We start from the raw sequence: 27,652 nt of genomic DNA on the forward strand, positions 1-27,652 counted from the left end.
TTGATTGATCTCTGATCCAAGGTTCAAGACTAGTACTTTTTGAAACTTTTGAGACATGCAATGTCGGCTAAATTCAAGCCAAATGCTTGTATTGAACTTTGAAGTATGTAAACAATATGTAGGTGAAACTTTGAATAATAGGGTTCAACGGAACCAAAATTGAATCCAGCTGAACAGTTCACTCTATAATATAAATCCGAACTTTTAGTTACTTGGGTTATTGACAATAAATTCTTTCATGTGAAATCAAGTGTACTTAAAATCAAATGAAACGGAAGTTTAATCGTTTTAATATTTACGTGAGGTGCAGATTCCAGGATTTTTTTTTATATTGTGAAGGTTCCTTTCATCGCCTATTCATTCATAGCGACATTTTCCTCACCGCCAAACAAATGGCAATCGCCACCAGCAACGCCAACAACACCAACAAACAGCACGTCGTGTGCGAGCAGAACCAGTCCTTGCTGCCCACCTTCCGGTAGTAATAGTTGGCCTCTTCCATATCGGCTGCCACGGTCGCCATGTGGTGCGTCGTTTCCTGCACTTTGGTTTCCGCCAGATTCAGCATGCTGCCGTGTTCCATCGTCAGAGTCGAGAACAGCACAAACGTATCCCGCATTTCGACGAGGCTTCGCTCCAGCGCCTGCAGCTCCTGATGGCGTTCCTCGACGGCCTGGAGGGTTTCGGCCGCGGTTTCCTCCTCCTCGATGAAGACTGTGGTATGTGAGGGAAGATGATCATTTAAGGTGTGACGTCGGAAGGATTTTTGATCGACGTCCACGGAGTTGTAGCACGGTGCCGGTTTCGGTCGAAAGATATCGAACTGGGATAGCGAAGCTAGGGATTGCGATGATGCTATGAAGAGGCAAAACAAAAGGCTTAAGATAAATACAATGGCATTAACATATTCCCAATCTCTAGAATCTCTTTCAGAATTAACCCCAGAAGGTTCTTCAGAAATTTCTCCAATAATTCCTCTATAGATTCTATCTATAGATTCCTCGATAGATTTTTTTTTTTCAGGAATTCGTACGTGAATTCTTTCAGTAAATCAACCATGGACTCAAAATGCTTTTAGCGATTCTAACAAAAAAAAATCAAAAGTTCAGCATTCGTCCAAAACTTTCTCCAAGGATTTCTTCCACAAATTCTCTAGAAATTCTTCCAAAGTTTCCTTCAGAAATTTTTACAGAGATTCCTTCCCAAATTTACCTGAACATTTCTTCAGAAATTCTTTATGAGATTTCATCATAATTTTTTCCTAGGATTCCTATAATGAATCTTCTATGGATTCCCTCCAAAATGTCTCCATAGGTTCCTTCAGAAATTACTTCAGCTGTTTTGTTTTCAAATCAACCAAGGTTTCTTTCTTAACTTTTAAATCTACCAAGAATTTCTTGAAGACTTCCTTCAGATATTCTCTCAAGAGTCTTTCCAGCAATTTTTATTAGTATACTTTAAGGTAGGTTGTCATGGATTAATTCTAAAAATCTGCCAGGGATTTTTTAAAGAGTCGTCTCCTTCGCAAATTTCTCCATGGATTCCTTCAGAATTTACAACAGTGATTCCTTTACAAATTCTATTAATTTTTTTTCATAAATTCTTCCAGTAGATTCTTCAGCTATTCAGTGGTTTCTTAGAAATTCTTCCTAAGATGCATTTCCGAGTTCTTCCTTCAGGGTTTATTTTTCAGAAATTCCTTCTGGGACTCCATAAAAAATATCTAAATTCTTCAGAATTTTGTGGAATTTTTCAGGAATTTCAGCAAGTAATTTTTTTTTAAGTTACCCCATGAAGTTTTTCAGAAACTCATGTTAACATTACTTTAACAATCCTACAGAGATTCCTTTGGAATTTCTTCCAAGGGTCCCTCTAAGAGTTTGCTGAGAAATTTCTCCAGGGATTCCTGCAGAAACTCCTACATAGATTTTTCTTACAAATTTCTCCAACGGTTCCGTTATAGGCTGACCATACGTCCCGTATTTAACGGGACAGTACCGTTTTTATGATCTTTCCGGGATGTCCCGTCGTATTCTGGAAAATGGTCAAAATGTCCCGTATTTTACGGACAACGACCATCTCAGCAATAACAAAAAAGTTATGCTAAATCTAGGTAATGATAAGAAAAAATATTTGAAAAAAAAAACTATTTTTTCAAATATTTTATCTTATCATAACTCTTTTTAACAAAACAAATATTCTTTGATTTGGAAATCTTCATATTTCCCGTAAAATACCTCTCGAGTTTTATATTAATAATTTTAAGTATCAGAAATTTGGCCAGAGTTTACTGCAATTCACAGTTTAATATGTTCTTCGTGCTTTTATTTAAATTCACAACACGTTTAACACTCTAAATATCATTTTTCGTCATCTAAATCGATTTAAACATGTTTTTGAACATTTTGGTTTTCGATTTTTCTAATTTCTATTTTTGAGCATCCCTACACTTTTGTATTTTTCCTGGAAGCTTATTTGGGATACCGATTTTTCAAGACGAACACATTTTGAGGTTTTATGATTATTGTTAAAATATTTTTAATTTAATATTTTTTCATAAAAAAAATATTTTCCGTGTAACTTTAAGGAAAATAATTTTAGAGTGTATTCAACTCCCTTAAACTCTTTTACTATAATAGAATGATTGAAGAAAAATCTAAAATATGTGAATTGTTGCGATTCTATACAAAAGAAACAATGACATCTAAAAGGTGACCAAAACATCAATTTTTCAATGATTTAAAAAAAATGTAAATACGCTTTAAAAGACACCAAAAACCATCTTGAGATATACGGAACAGTCCCAAATATCAGTCAAAAATATAAAAGTTTTCATTGCTCAGGAAAGAAAAATACAAAAATGCTCAAACTATACCCCGTCTAAAGGCGGGGTTAGGTATTAGAGGGTTAAAATGTAACATGTGAAATGCAGAACTATAATTTTGAAATGTTGGCACTTTCAGTCATTCTTCTATTGTAAAAAGTTTGCGTTTCATGTTTTCAAATCGCATAAAAATGAATCCTTCGAGTTTTAGCCATAAATATTAAGATTAAGAGGTGATGAATAAAATGTGACTTTGACTCCAGCAAAGATAACTTTCTTATTTTTAACTGATTCTGAATCTTGGATGGATCTGTTCAAAATCAAGTTTCTTAAAAGTTTATGGAACTTTTTTTTTAAATGCGAAAACTATGAGTGAAATGTCCATTTTGTTTTTTTTATCTTTATTTTATAATTTTTATAAACTTATTTTACACTTTTAACTACCCGAGTTTTTACCCACCCGATTGATTTCTAATCTTTTAGCATAATTATAAAGACAATTCAGTTGTTATTATAATAATATGTTATTAATATTAATAATATAAATAATGTTATTTGTAGTTATACAGCACACTAATATGTATATCTAAGATTTTTTTTTAAATATAACCGTTCCCTAATGTGTATTTGAAACAATCTTTAATTTCAGACGAACCAGCCAGGCCAACCAGGCTGAAAATCTCTAAAGAAATAATAATCTTTAATTTCACTCCTAAACATTTTGTATGTCCCGTATTTTCAGTTCAAATGTCCCGTTTTTACCTTGTTACCATCTGGTCAGCCTATTCCGTTAGAAATATATCCCGGGATTCCCTTACAGATTCCTGCACGGGACTTGTGAAAGATATGTCTCAAGGGATTTTTTCAAAAGTTCTTCCACAAATTGCACAAAAAATACTGGGAATAGTCTTGGAAGAATCACTGATGTAATTTATAAAGCAATCCACGGACGATTGTTTGAAGTATCCCGTTTAAAAGCTCCTGGTGATACCTTCGGATTTTCTCCGAAGAAATTCTCGAAAATTTTTTGAAGATATTTCCGGAGAACTCGCAAATAATGAAATTCCTGCAAAAATCCTGTAATTCACATGAACGAATTCCTAGACGAATCGCTGGAAAGAATTCAAAATGAAATGTCTAGAGCATTTTCCTAGCGAAATTCCGGCAGAAAACCCTGGGAGATTTCCGAAACAGTTTTTCATGGGTGAATTCCTGAAGGATTCCATTTTTCCATGGAATCCTTCAGGAATTCACCCAAGAATGCTGGATGCTGGAATGCTGCTGCTGAATGGATTCCTGAATCCCTGGAAAATTTTAAGGCTACTTCTTGGATAAATTCCAAGAGAAATTTCTGCAAAAATCCCTACACAAAACTCGGAAGGGAATTATTTGTAAAACTCCGGAAGGAATCCGAGGATGAATCCTGCAGCAATCGTTAGAGGAAACCCTTGAGGTAATCCCGGAGGAATTTCCGAAGAAGTCCCTTGACATTTTTTTGAAAAAAAAAATCTCTGAAGGACTTTCTAGAACCCCTAAAACATCTCTGTAAATTCCTAGAGGAATCTCTGAAGGAGTTCTTGAAAAAATCAATGGATAATTTCTTGAAGGATTTCTTGGAGAAAAAAAAACTTATATATATATATATGTATATATTTCTGAAAAAATTGCAGGACGAATTTCTGAAAGAATTCCCATAAAGGAGCTTTTTGGGTAAATTCCTGAAGAAATCCGTGGATGAACTCCTAACAGATTTGTTTGAAATAATTGTGAAAGAATTCCTGGATGAACTCTTAGAGAATTTCCTAGCTCCTAAATGCATCCCTCTGAAATTATCCTAAATAATTCTAATACATATCGCTGGAGGAATTCCTCCAAAAATCCATTAGGTAAATAAAAAAATCTTCAAGTAATCCTGGAGAAATTCTTGGGTGCATCCCTGAAAAGGATGATGGCAGGATTTCTGAAATTTCTGAAGAAATCACTAGAGGAATCCACGAAGCCTTCCCTGGAAGAATTTTCAGTCCAAATCCTGGAGGAATTCCTGGATGATTTTTTAAATATACCTGGAGGAATTCCTGAAGCAATCCTTGGAAGAATTCCGGAAAGAATCCCTGGATGAATTCCTGGAGTAATCCCTAGAGAAATTCTGGGAGAAATCCCTGGAGAAATTCCTGGAGAAATTTGTGGCAGAATCTCTTGAGCAATTGCTGGAGCAATTTCTAAAGGAATTCCTGGAGGAATCCCTGCAGGAATCCCTGAAGGAATCCATGGAGAAATTCCTGAAAGAATTCCTAGGTGAATTCCTGGAATTCCTAAAGAAATTCCTGAAATAAATTCTGAAGAAATCCCTGAACGATTCCTGGAGAAATTGCTATAGAAGTTTCTGAAGAAATCCCTGAACGATTTCTGAAGAAATTCCTGGATGAGTCACTGGAGAAAATCCTGGGTAAAATCTTGGGTGAAATCCTGGAGGAACGCCTAGAGGAATTCTTGGAGGAATCCCTAGAAAAAACCCTTGAGGAATTCATGGAGGAATCCCTGAACGAACTACTGGAGGAACTCCTGTAGAAACACCTGAAAGAACTCTTGGAGGAATGCCTGCAGAAATACGTGGAGAAATGCCTGGAGGAATTCCTGTAGGTGTTCTTGAAGGAATTTTCTGAAAGTTCTGAAAGTACCTAGAGAAATTCCTGGAGAACTTCTTGAAGGAATCCCTTGAGAAAATCCTAGAAGAGTTCCAGGAGGAACCCCTGGATGCATTTTGGGAGCTATCTCTGGAGAAATATCTGGAGAAACCTCTTGGGGAATTGTTGGTGAAATTTCTGAGGAATTTCTGACGGAAGCCTTAGAGAAGTTCCTGGAAGAATTTCTGGAGTAACTCCTAGAGGAATCTTTGGAGGAGTCCCTGAATAAATTCGTGGAGAAATCCCTGGAGGGATTCCTGGAAAATCCCTAGAAGAATTCCTGCAGGAATGCATGAAGAAATTCATAGAGAAGTCCCTGGAGGTATCAAAGACGAAATCCTTGGAAGAATACCTAGAGGAATCCCTGGAGGAATTCCTGCAGAAAAAATTCCTAGATAAATTCCTAGAAGAAACAATGGAAATTCCTGAAGAATTTCTGAAGAAATCTCTGAACGATTTCGGGAGAAATTGCTGTAGGAGTTTCTGATCGAATTCCTGGAGGAATTTCTGAATAAATTCCTGGAAGGATTCCTGTGGGTATTCCTGGAGGATTCCCTGCAGAAAATGCTGGGTGAAATCCTGGAGGAATTCCTGGAGGAATACCTAGAAAAAAATCCTTGAGGAACTCCTGTAGAAACCTGAAAGAACTCTTGGAGGCATGTCTGCAGGAATATGTGGAGAAATGCCTGGAAGAATTCCTGTAGGTGTTCCTGAAGGAATTTTCTGAAATTATACCTAGAGGAATTCCTGGAGGAATTCTTGGAGGAATCTCTTGAGAAATTCCTGGAAGAATCCCTGGATGAAATTTTGGAGGAATCCCTGGAGAAATTTCTGGTGAAATCTCTTGAGGAATTGTTGGCGAAATTTCTGACGGAGTCCCTAGAGAAGTTCCTGGAGTAATTTCTGGAGTAACTCCTAGAGGAATCCTTGGAGGAATCCTTGAAGAAATTCATGGATTGATTGATTGATTTGTCTTTATTATAGAGACTTTCAGCCCTTGGCTGCCAAATTCATGGAGAATTCCCTGGAGGAATTCCTGGAAAATCCCTGGAGGAATGCCTAGAGGAATGTCTAGAGGAATACCTGGAGGAATGCACGAAGGAATCCATAGAGAAGTCCTTGGAGGAATCACAGGCGAAATCCTTGGGAGAATACCTAGAGGAATCCCTGGAGGAATTCCTGCAGAAGAAATTCCCAGATAAATTCCTAGGAGAAACCCTATAAAATTTCCTGGAGGAATTCCTGGAGAAATTCCTGAAAGAATTTCTGAAGCAATATCTGAACAATTTCTGGAGAAATTGCTGCAGGAGTTTCTGAACGAATTCCTGGAGGAATTTCTTAAAAAATTCCTGGAGGAATCCCTAGAGAATTCTGGGTGAAATCCTAGAGGAATTCTTGGAGGAATCCCTGGAGGAATCCTAAGAGAAATCCCTTGAGGAATTCCTAGAGGAATCTCTGAAGGAACTCCTGGAGGAACTCCTGTAGACACACCTGAAAGAACTCTTGGAGGAATGCCTGCAGGAATGCGTGGAGACTGACTGTAGGAATTCCTGTAGGTATTCCTGAAGGAATTTCTGGAGTAACTCCTAGAGGAATTTCTGGAGGAATTCTTGGAGAAATCGCTGGAGGAATTCCTGGAAAATCCCTGGAGGAATTCCTAGAGGAATTTCTCAAGGAACTCCTGGAAGAACTCCTGTAGAAACACCTGAAAGAACTCTTGGAGGAATGCATGCAGGAATGCGTGGAGAACTGGCTGGAGTAGACGTGTGCGCCGCCGCGCCGCGCCGCCGTCGCCGACGTTTTTTCCACGCCGCCGCCGCCAGTCAAGTTGACCCGGCGCGCCGCTCTTCATATTTTTCCACGCCGCCGAACAAAATTTCCCACGCCGATGAAGATTATTTTTCTCGCCAGCACTTTACGAACCACCTCATAGCAATAAAAGTGGTAGTTTTTAAACAGTTTATACATTTTTTTTTTTTTGAAATTATTGGTGTTTTTTTCTTGAGATTTTCTATGAATCTTTTGAAAAATATTTTTATGAATTCCGTTAATGATTTCTTACTGCAATATTTGAAGATCACACTTAGTTTTATTTCCCGAACGTGGCTGTGCAAATCTCGGTTTCTCAATTATAACCCAGACTTAGCTTAAAGATAGATTGGTTGCTTTTGTAAACCTTAACGGATTATCAATAAAACTCTTGGCGGTATTCTCATGAGGTCCACAAACACATAACCCTACATATTCTTGGCAAATCTCGTGAAAGTTGTTTATGGAAATGTACGGTCCTACTAAATCTTCAATATAATACAGGGATTTTTTGCATGAGTTCTTCCAGAGATTCCTTTCAGAAAAAAATTCATGAATTTCTTCAGAAATTTTTCTAGAATTTCTTTCAGAAATTCCTCATGAGGAACCTCCACAAATTAAACCGAGAATTCTTCTAGGAAAGCTTCCTTGCTTAAGAACTTCCTCCATGGATTATTTCAAAAATATCTAGGGAGATTCTTTCAGGAATGCTTCCACGGGTTCCAAACAATCTTACAGTGATTTATTTTCAGAAAATCAAGAGTTGACAGTTTTTTTTTCAAAAATTTCTCCAAGAGTTTCCTAAAAAACACAAACTTACAAATAATCTTTTAGACATATTTTTCTGTGATGCCTTATAATAATTCACCACGGATTCTTTATGAAACTTCTTCAAGTTTCCTTTAGAAATTCTTCCAGAGATTTCTTTAGAAATTTCCCAGAGATTCCTTCTTAAATTTTCTAAAGAATTTCTATAGAGAGTCTTCTATGGGTTCCTTCTAAAAATGCTTCATTGATTTTTAAGAAAGTCCACAAATTACGTCATGCAAAAATTGTCAATTTTCAGTGCTCCGTCCCTCTTTTTGTATGGGATCTCTGAAATGTGTGTATGGGTTGACATACTTTACTGAATTCTCCTACCTCTTCAAAGCGTGACGTAATTTATGGAGGTCTCCCCTTTCAAAAATAACTCCTTGGAATACTTTAAAGTAATCCAAGGATTCTTTCAGGAATTCCTCCATCGGTTTCTTAAAAAATTCATTCAAGGTTTCTTCAATAAATTTTTCAAAGGGTTACTACGAAATATTACTTCAGAAAAACTACTAGAGATTTCATTCAGAAATTTCTAAAGGGATGATGTCTTCAAATATATCTCTAGAAATTCCTGCGGTATTTCTAACTGAAATTCCACCAGTGGTTTCTTCAGAAAGTCTTCCAGGGATTCTTACAGGTATGCGAACACGTATTTTTTCGGACTCCTCCAGACATTTCTTCAGGAATTTTTCCAAGGATTGTATTGAAAATTTCCACATGAATGTCTACAGGAATGCCTCTCGAAGTTCATTCATGATTTTTTTATTCAGTAATTCCAGCAGGTATTCCTTCAGAGATTATTTCAGAAACCCATACAGAATTTTCTTCGGGAATTCCTCCGGGTATTCATCCATGTATTTACACATGGATTTCTCTAGGATTTCTTCCAAAGATACCTTTAGTAATCTTCACTTGGGTTCTTTAAGAAATTCAGGAATTTTTCCAGAAGTAATCTCTAGAAATTTCTACAGAAATTCCTTTAGATATTTCTCATGAGATTTTTGTAGGAACCGTTACAGAAGTTTAAGTGGTTCTCTAGACTTTCTTCAAGAAATTCCTTTAAAAATACGTTAACGAGTTCCTGCAGAAATTCCTTCAGAAAATCCTCCATGAATGTTGGTAAAGGATTTCTCCAGGAATTCTTCTAAATGTTGCTTATCGATTATTATAGGAATTCCACCAAGAGTTGCTCATGGAGTCTCTTCAAAAAAACCTTCTAAGAATATCTCCAGGGATTTCTACGGGAATTCGACAGAAGATTTATTCAGAAGTTCCTCCAAGGATTCTTTCAGAAATTCCTCCACGGATTCTTTCTAAGGCTTCTTCAGGAGTTCCTTCAGAAATATCTCCAGAGACTCCTCCAATAGTTTAAGGATTTCTCTATGAATGTCAGCAAGGGATTTCTTCAGAAATTCTTCAATGGATTTTTTTCAGAAATATTTCTACAGATATTTCTAAAAATTCTTCAGCGATTCTCTCGGAAATTTTTCAAGGAATCCCTTGGAAAATTTCATCGGGGATTACTGAAGAAATTTGTAGAAGGTATCTTTTGGGTTGACTTCTGTGGTTCCTTAACAAATATCTGAGATTTCCCCAGAGTTTATTTTTAAGATTTTCCTTTACGGATTTTTACAGAAGTGTTTTATAAAATTACACAAACAATACTGGAGAAATTCTTCAAGGATTTCCCGAAGGAATAACTAAAGGAATCTATGGAGATACCTCTGGAGATTCCAAGAAATTTTTGAAAATTTACTGAAGAGATTCCTGAACAAAATTTTCTGAAGAAATTTCTGAAGTGATCTTTGGTGGAGTTCCAGAACGAATACCTGGAGGTACTCTTTGAGATGGCTTTGGAGGCATTCCTACCGTCTTTCCTCGTTGGTTTGACCACCAATGTACCCCGTGTTCATTCAAGGTGTCGTTCAAACCAATGGGGGTAGACGGTATAAGAATTTTATAAGAAACTTTTGGAGGAATTTAAGGAAAAATTCCTGGAGGAGTTTCTGAGAAAATCTCTAAAGGGATCTTTGTACCGACTTTTCGAACCCTCTAAGCAGAATACCCTCTTCGAATGAATGAGTGTAATCAGTTTTGTACCTTTTAATTCCGCCCTATACATAGGGCGGAATTAAAAGGTACAAAACTGATTACACTCATTCATTCTAAAGGGATGTCTAAAGGACACCCTTGAAGAATTTCTGGAGTAAACCTCAGAGAAATTTCCGAAAGAAAATTTGTTTCAGGAATTCTTGCATAAATTGCAGACAATGCATTGCAATGGTACTGGAAGAATTCAAGAATAAATCTTTAAACATATTTCTGAAGGGATTCCTGTAAAATGTTCTGAAGCCAACCCCGGAAGAACTCTTGGAAATACTTCTGGAGGAATTACTAAAAGAATTTCTGGAAAAATGTCTGAAGGTATTAGTGAACAAAAACCTCCGAAGCAATTTCTGAAGTTATACCAAAAAATGCCACAAAAGTTCAGCTTATTGGACGCAGTGGCTTAATTTCCCCAACAGCGGGTAGGAAAAAAAAATCCAAGAAGAATTTTTGGAGGAAGCAGAAATTGAAAATTAATCTGGAAGAATTGTTGAAGGAATTTCTAAAGATATTTATTTTTTTGAAGGAATATATGGAGGAATATCTGGAGAAAAATATATGAAGTCCGGGGAATCCTGTGGCATCAAAAACTGGGGATCCATAAACATTATCAACAATTGTAAAAGGAGCTTCCATATATTCCGGAGGAATATCTTGAAGAAATTCTTGAGAGTTTCTAGATGAATTCCTGAAAAAAAAAACCTGAAGGAAATTCTAAAAGAATTCCTGGAGATTTATTTGGAGGAGTTCTTGTTGAACTCATAAATTGAGTTCTTGCAATAATTCCAGAAAAAAAAATGGCAAAAAAATCCATCCAGGAGTTTTATTGGATTAACTTTTTGTACTGTATTCTTTGAGAAATTATTGGATAAATTTCAAAACAAATCTCCAAGAAACTCTTCCATTGATCCATAAACTCACTGGTCCTTGGATTGATATTTTCCTTAGTCTAGAATGGAAATTGTATGTTGTTTCGTGGAGCGGTAAAATTGTTACATATATATTTTTTAAATTATGGTAACTTCAGTTTTCATAAGATTTCGTATTTTTTTTTTCCTTATGACGAGAAAAACAAACACCGATTGCGCCATATCATAAAAAAATTCACATGAGAGATTTCGGTGTGAAACTAGCTTCACTGGAAATTTTTCCCTACACGAAATAATTATCGTCCTGATTAGGAAAAATCATCCAAACAGTGTGTATAGCGCTCAATACTGAAGTAACTTCTTCCAGATGGGCGCTGGAATTCGGAAACCTTGAGTGACCAGCTCTAGTTTTACCATAACCGGTCATTATAGATTAATGAATTTAAGACATATTCTTAAAATATACGTGCAACTTTGTGAACCTATAGGAATCCTTTATAAATTTGCTGGAGAACTTTCTCAAGGAATCTCTCAAAAATATAAGGCAAACTTCTTGTGGGGATATTTTTTTAAATATGAAACCCTTGATTTCCTTACGTTTAAGCCTTTCGCAACAGGTAGGCGAAAATTGTACTTTCAGAAAACATTTTTGAGGACTAGCAGTAGCAATTCACGAAAGTAAAATTTAAAAAAAAAATGTCACGCCGATTACGCCGCCGCCGCCGCCGAATATGGTGTACGGCGTGACGCCGGCGTCGCCGCCGCCGCTGCCTCAAAATACTATATACGCCGCCGCCGGTGAAATGTGCTTCGGCGCACACGTCTAGGCTGGAGGAATTCCAGAAGGAATTTCTGAAAGTATACCTAGAGGAATTTCTGGAGGAATTCTTGGAGGAATCCCTTGAGATGTTCCTGGAAGAATTCCAACATTTTTTATTAAAACTTGACTTATTTTGTGTTAAGCATCCATACTAATCTTTTTTGTGTAGTCATTTTTTTTTACTAAACGCATTTGAAAAAATCGATAAAAAAAAGTTAACCCTTTTCAAAAGACAGTCTAGATCAATTTTGAGGAAACTAAGTATGCGAAGTGGCTTATCTAGTCAGAGTCTACACATTTAGAAAGTTTCATTGTAATCTTAAGGAGTGCTGCCAACTCTGTATACGATTTGGGACGAAATTCGTCATTTCATAAGAGAATACGTAAGTAGTTATTTAAATATAAAAAATGAATTGATTGAATGAATAAGACATAATCATTTTGAATAAATGAGATAAAATCTCCTAACAAATTGTGTTTCATTGGATTCTGGGATGATTATGACCTTCACTGGTTTAGTTTTTGATAACAAAATACACAGAAAAAAAAATTGGACATGAAACATGTTTTTGTTAGAAAAACTTTTTTTCCTTAAAAGTGCCCATCTTGTTGTGTATGGACGGTTGGTAGGGAACATAATTAGCTATCTTGAAACAAAATTTCATCGAAATCGTGAAATCAAAGATGGTGTTTTTTTGTAAATCCACTTTGAATTTTTAAAAGCGATTTTTTTCAGTGTGCCACTCAGTTTGGATTTTTTTTCAATATTTATTTCTTGAAACTTTACGTATTTAGTGACAATCACCCATACAACACTTTTTCGTAGGAGTAGTCATTTTTTTATTAAACACATTTGTAAAAAAAAATCGGTAAAAAAAATGTATAGCCCTTTTCAAAAGACAGTCTAGATAAATTTTGAAGAAACTTAGTATGCAAAGTGGCTTATCTAGTCAAGGTCTACATACCCAGAAAGTTTCATTGTACCGTCGTGCGGGGCTACTTTTTAAATGCGGGGCTACTTTGGACACTTTTTAAAATGATTTTTTTTGCATGCAAAATATTGTTCAAATCTGTTTGATGTCTTTAAGACTATTATGAAGCAATAGTTTCCCCTTCATTTGGTTGTAATTGTTTTTCAAACAGACCCTTTATTGCTTGTCAGGACGAGAAAAAGCATCGAATCAACCAAAAAAATAAATATAACGTATCAGAACATTTGCTCTGTAGGCATTGTTTCTACAGTCCATAAATTTCAAAGGGTTGATCAATTCATTCAAAATATATCAACGTAGCATATACAATCGAACATTTGTATCGTTATACATTATAAATGACCGTTTCACCTAAATAAATGATCGATGGTCCCTTTTTCAAGGCTGTCTATATTACAATATTACGCTGTTCAAAATACCTAAGGTAGCACAGAACCATCTAAAAACGCATGTATTTATTGAAATCATACTACAGTATGGGTAAAAAGTGGTTTTCTAAATAACACTGGAAATTTAAATGTAGTTTTGTTATAGTTAAAATGTCCTTATATTAACCTCACACAATAACCTATAACGGCAATGCACTGTTGTTAAAGGCATTAGTTGGCTTCTGATAATCAAAACTATTCATTATATTAATTGCTTCTATAACAATGAATTGATCCAAATATTGAAAATGTATAAATAGCTATTCATTAAATTGATAATTTTTATTGGTATTAGAAGTGTCCAAAGTAGCCCCCATAAGGCTCTATATGAGATGTGTCCGATGGGTGTATGAACAACTTTTTTGTTTATTGATGTATTTAGTTCAAATTTTGCATACATCCTACATACATACTCACGATTATTACATGAAAAAATTGTGGAAATCCATTCACTACTTTGGAAGTTAGAATGTCATAAAGTTGAAAAATCATGAAAAAGTGTATAAAGAAGCCCCGCACGACGGTAATCTGAGAGGGTGCTGCCAACTCCGAATACGATTTGGGGCGAAATTCGTCAAAAGTAAGTTGGAATATCTGTAATAAATGGCTATTTCCTGTCTGATATGACGAACTAGATGTATACCCTAGCGCAAATAAATGCATACATATATGGCTACCTTTATTCGTACCTACCTTCAAGTTTCCGCTTCCTAACAATTCCTTCCTAATTCTGCACCAACGAACGAAACTTCCAGAACGCCTCAAAGTAGGCAGTTCTCACACATTGCATCTGATTGCTCCGCACCAGGCTAACCAGATTGTCGCCATCCTCATCCTTCCGCTGCTGGCTCAGACTCTCCAAATCCCCCTGAAGTACCTTCAAAGCGGCGAAAATCTTGTAGCACAGGTTTGCATTATCGCCCAGCTTTCGACTGGCCCGCACAGAACCAGGACCCGCAAGCTCTTCTTCGATTTCCAAGACATTGTTCTGTAATTCACTAATCGATTGGGAGATTTTGGCGAACTAATCGACGGAAAAAATCACATTTAAAGTTTATGGGTCGAACTGTGAACGACTTATCTAACCACACCCACCTGGTCGAGATCCTGGATTATTTGCTGCTGGTTGAGCAACGTTTCGTACTCATGCTGTTGGGAAAGATTCTTGATAGACTCCGCAAATTCTCGTCTCTAAAATGATCCTTATTAGTGGAAATTCAAGACCGCCGCTAAAGGGTTGCAACTGCTCGACCCACGAACCTTCAGAAGTGAATTCAAACGATCCCGACCCATACTGATGAGAACACGCTGTCGCCGAAAATGCTATCCACACTGAGTTGCGACCCAAAACCAACTGAGTCCAATTGTGGGCGATCTTATGGATGTAGTCCACTTCTTCAACAGCATACGTATTAAAGATCAACCGGTAGGATCAGCTAAACAGAAAACCCCACACTGCACTGCGAGGAAGCAGCTGGCGCACAAGTAGCGCGCCGACGCTGATCTGCATAACGCGATCGAAGTGCTATAAATTTTATCTCCAATTTATTCATTTCGGCGGTAAGCTATCGCGTTCGAGGCGTGAAGATGATTTTTACTCCGGATTTTTGACACACCTCCACCATCCATCCATTGACATAAAATTAGCCGCACGTGGGTCAATAACACTCTGAACTCGGGAAGTGTCGACGGATTGGGCGTTTGACGATCTAGATCAGCATCGGTTGAAAGCATCAAGCATGTAGGTGACTTATCGTTACAGCTCAGATAGCATGGCACATAAACGCAAATGTGAACTCCATTCAGAGCAGGGGCGGAATGCTTGCAGGTAATACATATGCTTTTGCCACCTCTGAAGCTGTTATCGCTCGTTGCTTCTCACCTTTCTTTTTTGATCTGCGGCTGCTGTACGCCGTCAGCGAGCAGGGGATTTTTCGATATATGTAGTATAACCGGATCAGTTCCGATTTGCAGTGGGGGAAGTAGGAATTCCCGAAACATTGTAGCGAACGGTATACGATCGTTGGAGTTCCATAACATTTTCATACGCTGAAAAATATGGAGTCGAAGAACTCTCGATACACCATGCAGCTCATTCTTGCACATTAATTCAGTTATTTAGTAGAACAACAACTACACATAGATAAGACTGAGACAATAAGTCTACGCCACATATTTCGGCTCGCGGCTGCTTCTCTCCATCCCCACACTGTTTTCAAAGGCCCAATTTCGTGATCGAAATTATTTTGGACTTGATAAATTGATTTGAGAGGGATAGTGTATTCGAAGGAGGAGTCCTTTGTCGGCGAATATCAGGCGGGTTTTCGTGAGGGCTGATCTACGACAGATCAGATGTTCACCCTGCGGCGGATTCTCGATAAATTTCGGGAGTACAACTTGCAGATCCATCACCTGTTTATTGATTTCAAGGCGGCGTACGATTCAGTGAAGAGAAACGAGTTATGGCTGATAATGATTGAACATGGTTTTCCGGCGAAGCTGATTAGGATTAGACTGATTCGTGCGACGCTTGACGGTTCGAAATCAAGTGTACGGGTTGCGGATGAAATTTCGTTATCGTTCGTAACCTTAGACGGGCTGAAGCTCTTTCGAACTTACTGTTCAACATAGCGCTGGAAGGAGCGATAAGGAGAGCTGGTGTGCAAAGGAGCGGAACCATTGTCACGAGGTCGCATAAGGACTGTTCAATTTATAAAACGGACAACTTGCTTATGCGATATCTTTTTTATTTTTCAATAATAGTAGTTTATGCAACGAGTTGCAAAAAGAAGATTTTTTCAGCACGAGTCGTACATTTATCCAACGAGGCTTGCCGAGTTGGATAAATACGAAGAGTGCTGAAAAAATCGAGTTTTGCAACGAGTTGCATACAACGTTTTTTGCAATTGCAAAATGCATTCGGTCACATTATTGCGATTGATGTGCATACGACTCCAAAGTAATAAATCAAAGACATCCATACCTCGATCACTTGGTTAAAAAAACTGGGACACGCAAGCTGTAATATGGATTCTATAACATTTACCCGAAAACCATTTACCCGAAAGACATTTACCCGAAAACCATTTACCCGAATGTAACATATACCCGAATGCCAAATACCCGAATGCGACATTTACCCGAACGCGACATTTACCCGAATGCGACATTTACCCGAATGCGACACTTACCCGAATGCGACATTTACCCGAATAGTTAATTACTCTGCACATATTATGATTTTATGAATAAAGTTCATTTATATTGTTCAGTGTAAAAAGTACATGTATTATTTTGTATTGCGGCTCAGGCTCAGGAATGTCAAGTTCCTCAAGAACACATTTTATTAAATTTTCTCTGAAACGTTCCGTGATAGGAATTCACAGGACAAATACCTGAGTAAAACTAATCATTGCAGCTTACTAATTTTATGTTAACACTGTTAGCATTCTCTTTAGAAATTTTCCCTTCTTTGATTCATAAGCTGTTCTTTTGATAAGCAAAGAACAGTTTATGATTTAAAGAAGGAGAAATCTATGGTGTCCGGCTATTTGGCCGAACGCCATTTGGCCGAATGCCATCTGGCCGAATGGGTCGGTTGGCCGAATTATGCTCAAAAGAATTCAGATGATGTTTTTGACATTTTAACTACCAATATGATCATTAGAAATATTTCCTTCTTTTAATCATAGGCTATTTTTTCTAGTTTTGACATTCAGGGATTAGTTTGCGTTGAAACTGCCAATATTTTATCAAAGATTTTTCCTTCTTTGAATCATAGGCTGTTCTTTCGAGTTATATTGATGTGGGGAACAGTGGCATGGTCACTTAAGTTCATCAATAATTTTTCGACCAAACGGCATTCGGCCAAATGACCCGAAACCGAAATCTCTATAGCCCGAATGGTCAATAGATCGAATCGATTAGAGAACATCCCTCGGCAAATCAATCAATCAATCGGCATTAGAAAAAATCTTTGATTGAAAAGTTTGCAGTTTGTTCACGAAACAGAACATCCTGTTATTAAAAGAATGAAAAAATATTAGATGTACACTTGGAATCCATCAGTCAATCCTGTAAAAGTGTAATTTAAAAGAACATCCTATAATCGAAAGAAGGACAAAACTCACATACAGTTAGTAGTTCAAACGCCAATAAAATATGCAGCAGTGCAACTCGAAAGAACAGCCTTTGAAGAGAAGAAGGAAAAATCTCCGAAGGATAGGTAATAGTTTGGCCACCAACAAACTTAGTGAGGGTAACACTATCACTGTAAAAGAAACTCTACCCCATTACCCCTAATGCCACGGCCCGAAATCCATAACCCCGAATAGGCCTTTATCCAAGAAGCCACTACCCGAATGGGTCATTATCCCGGTAGATGAGTATTTTTTTGTAAAGGAATAGCTAGAGAGATGGATTCACGGGTTTCCTTTATATCACTCCCTCATTTTTGCGAAATAATAATAAATTCAATAAAACTATAAAATAGAGATAATTTTAAAAGGCTTCAGCACAGAGCTCGACTATCCCAGAGACTGACGAAAAAATACACAATTCTTCATAATAGGGCCACAGTCAATGCTTACTGATAGAATCAATCAAAATAATGAGTTTATATGTCAAGTGAATCGCAGCAGCCCAACATACAAACCGAGTGGTCATTAGGCCGAATAAATGATAGATCGATCCACTAGCCGGCCTCGAAAGAACAGTCTATTCTCAAAAGAAAGGAAAACATCTGATCAAGTTGCTAATTTGGCCACCAGGCAATTGTGTAAATCTTAACTTGAAAGAACAGCTTATTATTCAAAGAAGAACAAATCTCTCATGGAGTCAGAAGTTCGTCTGCAAATAAACTATATAACATTCCAACTCCAAAAGTAGCCTCTAATGAAAAGAAGGAAGAAATTATATGGAGAAATTACCAGTTTGGCCGACCAACTCAGCCACAGTACACGGTTGGACACTGCAAATTCGAAAGAACAGCCTATTTTAAAAAGAAGGCAAATATTGTGGGCCTTTGTGGGCGTGTGGCTAGTGTCACCGAGCACTTAGTTGCATCGTGCTAGGGGCCGCGGGTTCGATTCCAGCCGCAGCTGTCAGGAAAAGTTTTTGGCTGTGCCACTGGGCGTTGCATGCTAGTCCGTTGTCTAGTGACGTGCTTCCTTCAAAGAGCGAACAAGCTCTTTGGAAGCACTGAACGTGTCTGTGTCTTTAAAAAATAAGTCATCTCATTCGAATGTTCAGTGGTGATTAAAATGGTTGAATTTATCTCAAACTTCCTGGTGACAATTTAGCATTTGGCCGAATGATTGGATGTCTTTTCGATCTTTCTCGCTTTTAAAAAACTAGCCAGTTGGCAAGGTCTGGGACAGGTATTCAGTACCAAAGGAATTATGATGAAAACGAACTTTGTTGGGGTATGGTTATAAGATTGTCTATTTGAAAGAACAGTCAACATTTGAAAAAAGGTAACATTTCAGATTAAAATACTTATAGCTTTCATAGCGATAATTATAACTTCGAAAGAACAGCCATAACTTGAAAGAATGGGAATTCTCAAATAAAAACTTCAACAGCTATATTGGAACAGCATTTCACAGCTCCAAAGAACAGCCAATGATACAAAGAAGGGAAAATTAATTATTAAAATATAATTTAGGGTCAGAGCCAACAGCAAATGTTCAAGCAAATTTTGAAAGAACACCTTAGTTTAAAAAAAAGGCCGGTTAGATAAGCATACTGAGCTCTCCAGGATTCATATTTGAATAGACAAGTACATCGTTTTCGGCCATCAGGTCTTCTTCTTCTTTATGGCTCTATTTCCTCACTGGGACTTGGCCTGCCTCGCTTCATCTTAGTGTTCTTTGAAAATTTCCACAGTTATTAATTGAAGGGCTTTCTCTGCCTGCCATTGCATGAACTTGTATATTATGAGGCAAGTACAATAATACACTATACCCAGGGAGTCGAGAAAGCCCGACCTGAACGGTAATCGAACTCGCCGTCTCCGGATTGGTGATCCATAGATTCAACCACTAGGCTAACTGGAGACGGCCATCAAATATGCACACTGAAAATCAGGCAAATTGTTTGAATCTACAACCCCTCCCTTCGTCACAGTTTTCTTAAATGCGTTGCATTTGCTTCTTACGTTTCCGCAAACCTTTCTTGTTCATGAAACACAGTTGTTACAGAACACTCCAAGGATTACCTTTTTCTAACTGATTAAGTTTTATCAACTTCTAATAAATTGTCCACAGTGAACACTTTTTGAGCGATGATTCGGGTTGGCGTTCGGGCTAATGGTGTGGAGCCGTAAAAGAACAAAATATTAGAAAATCCGCAGATTAAAATTGCATTTTAACCGCCAGTTAGTCCTGTACCAGAGTGCTTGATGATCACTCGGACTGATGATTATTAGGTCTAACGAAAGCCGGCTGAATGACACCGGGTCATAACATATTTATTATTAACAAATCATATGGGGATCAAGTCCACCGTTTTTTTTTGCATTTTTCGGGTAAGTGTCGCATTCGGGTATGTCGTATTCGGGTAAATGTCGCATTCGGGTAAATGTCGCATTCGGGTAAATGTCGCATTCGGGTAATTGTCGCATTCGGGTAAATGACGTTCGGGTAAATGTCATTCGGGTAAATGTCTTTCGGGTAAATGTCATTCGGGTAAATGTTATAGAACCGTAATATGATGGCTGTCAAAAGTTTTCAAGTTCCTGCCACGAGAAGGCCGTTTCTCGAAAATCCCGTTCTTTCTACAACCAACATTCCTGACGATTTGCTGTGGCGTCGCGACCGTCGTCCTCATCTGCAAACGTTGCACCATGCACACCGAATCCTGTTCAGTATAATCACCTCACAAACTGTACCATCAATTTTTATCAAAATTAATAATCTAGTCTTTATATATTTCACTAAATAAATGACAAAATAATCTTGATTTGAATTTCTTATTTTACTGCACTACAAAAGAGAAAACCTCGGCTTCCTATATCCTAGGGTATGAAATAAGAGAAGCGTAAGTCAATAACAGAAGTGGCATAATGAAGTATGTTTGTGCACTGAAAACTCCAAAATATCTCAAACGTCCCAAAAAACTTATTATGCAACTCAAATGAATTGCATTATGAACCATAATGCAACTCAAATGGGTTGCATTATGAATTGCTTAGCAGTTTACAATTTTGTTGCAACCCATGCTGCGCACTAGCTTCCTTGACTTTGAAATCTGAATGTAAACTATATTAGTTCGTACTGAATTTTTCAAAAAACTCAAAAAGTATAGAAGATACAACTTTTTCGTCTTTGAATAAAACATGTATTTTAAAAAGACACGGACTTAACGGAAACTTAACACCAGACAACGGTCATGACATATATTACGAGCACAAGTAGTGGATACGAGGAAGAAACATTTCTTGCGAAAAGAGTCATCACTCGGAGCGGGAATCGAACCCTCACCCCATGGCATGGGACGATTATACGCTTGGTGACGCTAACCGCACAGCCACGATGCTCCACTATACTAATACTATTGTTCCCGAGAGAAACCAGATTTTCAAAGCAGCTTACGGTTTTTGTAGCAACGCTTAAACTGAAATGTATTAACAAAGAAATTAAATTAACACAATTAACAACACAAACTTAATAACTAACAACTTACAATTAAGTGGTTTTCTCTGCCACGACTTCTTTTATACGGTTTACAAATGTGACTGGACTGAACTAGGGGCCGTTACCCTAATTGAAATATGTTGCCCGGATGCTGTTATGGGGTCACAAATATTTTTGATTGTCAGTCAAAATTCACACACTTTTCTCTTCTGCGACTACTTACATTAGGATCCACCGGCACGGTAAGCCTTTTTGGTAATTTTCCTTATTTTAAGAATCACCAGATACCGATATTCGCACGGCTAAGAAGAAATATCAGGTAAGTATATCTAGTTTTCACTGTCTATTTTCTCTTTTTCTTTCCAGGTTCTACTTACGAAATTATGACTCATAAACACAGCACTGCGACTTTGGCAACTTCCAATTACTTTCAACTCCAACTAATTATCACAGTCGAAATAATCAAGATAAATTCTACAGCTTCAAATACTTCAACTTTTCCCCTTGTTTATTTATCGCTTGTTCTACCAGTTCATCACGCAATTTCATCTCTCTTTACCACTACCAGCGCGCGAGAACTGTCATGCTGCACTTATGCTGCCGCTAGCCTGGTTCATTTTTAGACCGGCCCAGAAAACTTACTTTATGCGGCGTCGCAACAACTATACTAATACTAATAAATGCAGAATATTTGGAAATTCTTTAAAAATTCTAGTAAAAGTTATAATGAAAAAAACTAACGTTTAGGGGTCGTTTACAGAAAATGACCCATAGAGTAAGGTGGGGCAAATCACAATAGATCAATTTAATGGTCGCAGTGGTACTATGTCCCCAACACGGAACACGGAAGGTGCGGCAAAAAGTTCGACCTTAATTGATTTGTTTTAAACGAAACAGATAATAATAGATGCATACAATGTGGTGATTCTGTCATCCATGAGCTGAAAAATTTGCTGAACAAAGTTTCACCAAATGTCTTTTTAATTTTGAGCTACACCACGTTTTGTAAGTGTGCGTCAAATTCGAACTCTTTCCCCACCACTGGGGCAAAAGTTCGAATCTAGTGTTTGTCAAATTTCGCTAACCGTAACGCAATATTTTGATACTTTAGTAATAGGAGTACCTGAAACCAGTTTACTTTCGATGTTGGGTGTGGAATACACTTTAATGTTCGATCAGGATTTTACCCATACTAGGGTTATATTTAACAGACCAAAAATTAGTAGTTTTTCGCCAAATTCAGATAAAACATCAAATTTTTACAATTATCTTCGCACCATCTCTCTAGTTTTTTTTAGAGATAATATGCACATTTTGAAGAATTCCAGGTTTTAACCTGAAGTTGCAACATGACTCGAACTCTTGCCTCACAATTCGAACATATCCCCTGTAACCTGTGGTTACAATTTTGTGTATTTTTGTTGTTGTGTGCATTTTACCCACATAAACCACTGTTTTGTTGGTTGGTGAAGGCTGGCAATGCGATTCAGACATCTTGTAAGGTCCTTCAGCCTCTTGCCATGCAACTCCGATCCCTACTCCACGTGGCACCAGCCGGGGTACGAGCACCCTTAGGGAAGATCGGGTAACCAACTCTGGTGGGAAATTTGGTCGTATGTTGAGAGAGACGGGGGGTTTGCTTCGGCAATCTTACTGGGTCCCTCCGGACAGTAAACCGGGGGGTTGGCGTTAGGCCCTGTGAGCCGGCCGTAAAAAAATCAACAAGAGAATACGAACTGAGAGCAACGGCAACGACCCCAGCGAACAAAAAGGACTTGCGATTGGAAGCTCGGTACGTGGAACTGCAGATCTCTTAATTTCATCGGGAGCACCCGCATACTTGCCAATGTACTGAAGGACCGCGGGTTCGGCATTGTAGCGCTGCAGGAGGAGTGTTGGACAGGATCAACCATTGGATCAACGGTGCGAACGTTTAGAGGTAATAATGCCATCTTCCAGAACTGAGGCAACTTCAGCATAATCAACGTGCACAGCCCTAATACCGGAAGCACTGATGATGACAAGGACGCATTCTACGCGCAGCTCGAACGCGAGTACGATAACTGCCCATGACACGACGTTAAGTCAAGATCGTCATGGGAGACCTAAATGCTCAGGTAGGCCAGGAGGAGGAATTTAGACCGACGTTTGGAAAGTGTTGCGCCCACCAGCTGATGAACGAAAACGGCCTACGACTGATAGATTTCGCCGCCTCTAAGAACATGGCCATACGTAGCTCCTACTTCCAGCATAGCCTCCCTTATCCTTACACCTGGAGATCAACACAGCAGACGGTAAGGATGGTATCGGAGCTGAACTCATCAAGATGGGCCCGGAAAAGTTGGCTACCTGCCTGCACCGGCTAATAGTCCGGATCTGGGAGACCGCAAAGCTACCGGAGGAGTGGAAGGTGTTGGAGTACAGTAGTGACAGTCCCCTGGTAGGAAGGACGATTATTTGTGAGTGTCCACCCCCTGGTTAATGATGACAGTTGACTTTTACAATGTGTTAGAATATGTGTGTATTGTAATGAAACAGCTGACGAAGCATCATTGCTACAGTATTGTATTCATAAATGTATGTTATTGTTAGTCCGTACTAGTCCGTGATAACGTAAAGTTGTTGACGAAAAATGTATCCCGTATAATCTTTCTTCGTATCTATCACGCGAACCCCGGGACGGGTATTGTCCGGTCGAACGGTTGTGAAACCGTCTCCGCCTTGGTCTCCGCTGCGCCTGTGTTTCCATCAGAAGCAAGAGGTCATTTGCCCCATCTACAAGAAAGGTGACAAGTTGGAATGCGAGAACTTTCGACCGATCACAATTCTGAATGCCGCCTGCAAAGTGATATCCCAGATCATCTTCCGTCGTCTTTCACCCAAAGTTAATGAGTTTATGGGAAGTTATCAAGCTGGCTTCGTTGACGGCCGCTGGACAACGGACCAAATCTCCACCGTGCGGCAAATCCTACAAAAATGCCGCGAATACCAGGTTCCAACGCACCATCTGTTTATCGACCCGAACGCCGAACGGCTTCTCCGGGAAGCTCATTAGATTGATCAAAGCGACGATGGACGGTGTAAGAAACTGCGTAAGGATTTCGGGCGATCTGTCTAGTTCGTTCGAATCTCGCCGGGGACTACGACAAGGTGATGGATTCTCATGTCTGCTGTTCAACATCACCCTGGTAGGTGTTATGCGACGAGCCGGGCTCAACAGCCGGGGCACGATTCTCACAAAATCCTTCCAATTTGTGTGCTTCGCGGACGACATGGACATTATCGCGTGAACATTTGGAACTGTGGCAGAGCTGTACACCCGCCTGAAACGCGAAGCAGCAAAGGTCGGACTGGTCAAAAACAAAGTACATGCTGGTAGGCGGAACCGAACACGACCGGATCCGTCTGGGTAGTAATGTTACGATAGACGGGGATACCTTCGAGGTTGTGGAGGAATTCGTCTACCTCGGATCTGACGGCTGACAACAACGTGAGCCGTGAAATTCGAAGGCGCATCATCAGCGGAAGTCGGGCCTACTACGAGCTCCAGAAGAAGCTGCGGTCTAAAAAGATTCACCCACGCACCAAATGCACCATGTACAAAACGCTAATAAGACCGGTGGTCCTCTACGGACACGAGACATGGACCTTGCTCGAGGAGGACCTGCAAGCACTCGGAGTTTTTGAGCGACGCGTGCTAAGGATGATCTTCGGCGGTGTGCAGGAGAACGGTGTGTGGCGGAGAAGGATGAACCACGAGCTCGCTGCACTCTACGGCGAACCCAGCATCCAGAAGGTGGCCAAAGCTGGAAGGATACGGTGGGCAGGGCATGTTGCAAGAATGCCGGACAACAACCCTGCAAAGTTGGTGTTCGCTACCGATCCGGTTGGCACAAGAAGGCGTGGAGCACAGAGGGCACGATGGGCGGACCAGGTGGAACGTGATTTGGCGAGCATTGGGCGCGACCGAGGATGGAGAGCGGCAGCCACAAACCGAACATTGTGGCGTTCTTTTGTTGATTCAGTTTTATCTTGAATTTGATGTAATACTAAATAAATGCATGAATGAATACATTCACTTAATTTTGCAACACCACTATATGCGTGGTAGTGCCTCTTGAGATATATGTACAGTATGACCCATAAAAAAATGTGACACTCCATTTTTTTTGCGGTCTTTGATGATTTTTATTTATTTATTTCTAATGAATTATATTTTTTGGTTTAGGATAAAATAAAGAGGTCATTGTCATACAGGGTCTCTCAAATTTGTGTCAAAATATTCATTGGTTATGTATATAAGATACCTTATAGTTGTAAAAAAATTCTAAAATATATCAAGTTTTCCTCTAATTTTCAGAGCAAAATGAATTGAGATGAAAACTTTTAAACACATGGAAACCGTGCAGAAATATGTACTCTTGAGTTTGGAATTTTTTGTTTTGAAAATTATTTCAAATGTGTAGGAACCAAAACCTAAGAAAAGTGCTACATATTAAAAACCGTATTTAAGATAAATTAATAAAAATCTTAACACTGTTCAAAAAATTTTCTATTTTTTTAAATTCACCTTTATAATAGGCACAAATACTTAGCACTTTAAAACAGTTTCATGCTTCAAACATAATATATTCTAAAGATTATCATTTGTCACTAACTTCAATTTTCAGAAAATGTCTCATAATTTATAAGACAATAAATTTTTCGTTCTTGTCCAAATCACCAACGAACTCCTAGAGACCTTGTCCAGCTATGAAAGTACTATTTTGAACATAAAATTTGAATGAATATAACTGAGACCAATTTCAAGAAAATTATAACCTTAACAAACTGCCTCTGGCGCGTGGACGATTTCGACATCGATATGTTCAACGTTATATTTCCAAAGGCATGCGAATTAAAACAGGCTATGTTTCTGTGCCATTGTCAGATTAGTGTCTCTACTATATTATCCATAGTATACATGCAAGGTTAATCGGTTGGAACTAGGGAAACGATGTCTCTGAAAACTGTCGCATTTTATATAGGTCATACTGTACAATACGACAACAAATTTCACCTTGTCCTTTTTAACAGAGTGAAAAGCTTGAGACACCTTTACTGGTTGGTGGTTGACAAAGGAATGATTCAATTTATTTTCTAGCCGTTCGGTGCGTGCGTATCCGTTGCCATTTCCTTGGTTATTTTCTCCGTTACCATGGCATGTTTTGGCGTTGCCATGCAATGGAAATCCATCGCGTAACACCAACTTGCTTGCCAGTTGCTACAACATCCCCGTCTTCGTCCTGAATGACAATCTTGCCTTTGTGGAAAATTACTGCTGGAAAGAAGCAGCCTTTTCCAGCCGGCGCAGAGGCATTAGATTCAGCGTCAGATCCGGTACATAAAGTACATTTTCCATGCGGATGTTGATCTGCTTACCATCGACAATCGAGTACACGTAGATTTCTCCACGATGCCTAGCGACCAGTTTGACACCTTTTTTCGCTGTTGCTATCCAAACAGGCTGGTTCCGGGTCATTTGGCCGAGTGCCATTTGGCTGAATGCCGTTTGGCCGAAAAATAAACGATGAACTTAAGTGATCACGCCACTGTTCTATACGGCAGTACAACTCGAAAGAACAGCCTATGATTTAAAGAAGGAAAAATCTCTGATAAAATATTACAGTGACAGCGCCAACTTGTTCCTTGGTGGTAAAACTAGAAAGAATAGTCTATGATTAAAAGAAAGCATTTCTGCTGATCATATCGGCAGCTAGAATGTCAAAACTGTTGGTTCTCCGCACCTCTGAATTCTTTTGATCGTAATTCGGCCAAACGGCATTCGGCCAAATGACCCATTCGGTCAGATGGGTTCCGGGTCATTTGGCCGAACGCCGTTTGGCCGTATGCCGTTTGGCCGAACGCCATTTGGCCGACAGGGTCATTTGGCCGAATGCCGTTTGGTCGAAAAATGAATGATGAACTTAAGTGATCAAGTCACTGTTTTTCTCATCAGTATTACTCGAAAGAACAGCCTATATGTCAAAGAAGAAAAAATATTTGATAAAATATTGGCAGTTTCAACGCCAACTAATCTCTGAACGGCAAAACTAGAAAGAATAGCCTATGATTCAAAGAAGGAACTATTTCTGATGATAATATTAGCAGTTAGGATGTCAAAAACTTCCTCTGAATTCTTTTGATCATAAATCGGCCAAACGGCATTCGGCCAAACGACCCATTCGGCCAAACGACCCATTCGGCCAAACGACATTCGGCCAAATGGCCGGACACCGGTCAGATGGCATTCGGCCAAATGGCTTTCGGCCAAACAGCATTCGGCCAAATAGCCGGACACCAAACAGGCTCTTCTATAGCACCTCCAGACTTTTGAACAGCTCATGTTGATTGGCCATGTGGTGTGATGCCCTGCTAGCCGCCCAAGTAACCACGGTGTTGAAGCCTTATTGCATGCAGATATACGGTGTATTTAGAGCAATCATTACTTAACATACTAACTTAAGGTTGATTTAAAGTGGAAATGGGCAATTATAGAATCAAATTGAGATTATACTGGATTTTTTCAATCGGCTTCCAAAATCTTCTTGATTTGGGTTCACTGAGCCCACCCAGTGGTGGTTGACAAAGGAGTGATTTATTGTACTCTAACAGTACTCACACTTTAGATTCT

General features: G+C 38.7%; 1 pseudogene; it reads right to left on the minus strand.

The window, feature by feature from the left end:
* LOC134288475 (syntaxin-19-like) lies at positions 1–26,500 on the minus strand (annotated as a pseudogene).
* Between the last annotated feature and the right edge of the window lie 1,152 nt (positions 26,501–27,652).

The sequence above is a fragment of the Aedes albopictus genome, chromosome 1, assembly GCF_035046485.1.
Source record: "Aedes albopictus strain Foshan chromosome 1, AalbF5, whole genome shotgun sequence".
NCBI classification, from domain to species: Eukaryota; Metazoa; Arthropoda; class Insecta; order Diptera; family Culicidae; genus Aedes; species Aedes albopictus.